The sequence below is a fragment of the Elephantulus edwardii genome, unplaced genomic scaffold (genome assembly GCF_000299155.1).
Source record: "Elephantulus edwardii isolate Elephantulus edwardi_28Jun2011 unplaced genomic scaffold, EleEdw1.0 scaffold00083, whole genome shotgun sequence".
NCBI lineage: Eukaryota > Metazoa > Chordata > Mammalia > Macroscelidea > Macroscelididae > Elephantulus > Elephantulus edwardii.
In genome coordinates this window covers 14,502,302-14,504,300 of record NW_006399833.1, presented here as the reverse complement: position 1 = coordinate 14,504,300, position 1,999 = coordinate 14,502,302, and the positions used below count along the sequence as shown (strand labels likewise).

The following is a 1,999-nucleotide window of genomic DNA, read 5'->3' as shown; positions in this document are numbered from 1 at the left end:
TGTTGTAACCTACATAGTCAAATGCTTTTGCATAGTCAATGAAGCACAAATAGACATTCCTCTGCTATCTGTATACCAATGCTTATTCCACATTTTTAGCATCATCAGGAGTCTTGAAAAATTACAAGATATTTTTGGCTATTAGTTTTTTAAAGATCTAGAAGAAAACTAGATGGTATGCTCTCTCACCCATCCGCCCAAGATGCTGAAGGGAAAGAAGGCCAAGGGGAAGAAGGTGGCCCTCGCACCCGCCGTGGTCAAGAAGCAGGAAGCCAAGAAGGTGGTGAATCCCCTGTTTGAGAAAAGGCCCAAAAACTTTGGCATCGGGCAGGACATCCAACCCAAAAGGGACCTTACCCGCTTCGTCAAGTATCCCTGCTACATCCGGCTGCAACGGCAGAGAGCAATCCAATCCTCTACAAACGACTCAAGGTGCCACCCGCCATTAACCAGTTCACCCAGACCTTAGACCGCCAGACAGCTACTCAGCTGCTGAAGCTGGCCCACAAGTACCGACCTGAGACCAAGAAGAAGCAGCAGAGGCTGCTGGCCCGGGCTGAGAAAAAGGCTGCTGGCAAAGGAGACACCCCCACCAAGAGACGACCCCCCCCCGTCCTCCGTGCAAGGGTGAACACAGTCACCACCCTGGTGGAGAACAAGAAGGCCCAACTGGTGGTGATCGCACAGGACGTGGACCCCATAGAGCTGGTGGTCTTCCTGCTGGCTTTGCGTTGGAAGATGGGTGTTTCCCTACTGCATCATCAAAGGCAATGCCAGGCTGGGCCGCCTCGACCACCGGAAGACCTGCACCACTGTTGCCTTCACGCAGGTGAACCCGGAAGATAAAGGCGCTCTGGCGAAGCTGGTAGAAGCCATCAGAACCAATTACAACGACAGATATGATGAGATCTGCCACCACTGGGGAGGCAACGTCCTGGGGCCCAAGTCAGTGGCCCGCATCGCCAAGCTGGAGAAGACCAAGGCCAAAGAATTCGCCACGAAACTAGGCTGACGTACACACTGACTCTTCTGTACATAATAAGCTTATTCCACCATCTCAAAAAAAAAAAAACACAAAACAACTAGATAGTACACATTAATATTCATTGCCAACCTCATTGTTAGCCAAGATTGCAGCTTCAATGCAGTGTTTCCATGATGTTAAAAATGTATATAAAAATGTATGTAAAAAATGTTGTGAGAGTTTATAGTGAAAACGTAATCTCCCTTTTCATTGAGTTTACAAATTAGGTAAGAGATGAAAACCATCCTGTGTCTTAACATAATGTATACTAAAAAACATAATGTGTCTCATTCCTTAAGCAATAAGTTATTAAAAAACCTTCCATGATTTTAGCTGGCAATGAGAAACATGCTCAACTTTGCTCTTTCAATGTAGTCAGTGGATCAGAAGGAACAACCTGACTTTAGATCTTGTTGGTTAACATAGAATCTTGGAGTTATGCTCTGTAACGATACGTTTTATGTTTATTAAAATTAGAGAAGAACTGACCTGAAAGATTCCGGTAGGTTCATAGCTATTGAACCAGATTCAGAGAATATTAATATCCTCTTTAATCATGTCATAACTTTTAAATGGTTCCTTACCGACAGAACAAGAAATTTCGTGGCAGGGATAAGTGTGCCAATTACAAATAACTCATATTGCCTTTCCAAATTCACCCAGTACTATTTCAGCTAACATATTTAAGGGTGGGGGGAAACCCACAATTCAGTTATTTATTCTGATATTTTTGGTATCTATTCCCCAATTACATTCATTAATTGGTTCTTAGTCTTTATCAACTAGATGAATGCTTTATTACATTTTTATTACTTTCATTGCAAATGACCAAATTCTTTCAAACATTAGGGTATATAGATTACTTGGGAAGTTGGACTTAATCGTGCCTTTGCCAAACCTATACCTGGATCAGGAGGCTGTTGTGCTAACAAGAGCAGGGGAACACTGCATGGTTTAAAATTGAGAAGGGTGTGT

The 1,999-nt window shown here is 43.4% G+C and overlaps 1 pseudogene; it reads left to right on the top strand.

The window, feature by feature from the left end:
* Nucleotides 1-202: 202 nt before the first annotated feature.
* On the top strand, nucleotides 203-1,012 carry LOC102844499 (annotated as a pseudogene).
* The last annotated feature ends 987 nt before the right edge of the window (nucleotides 1,013-1,999 follow it).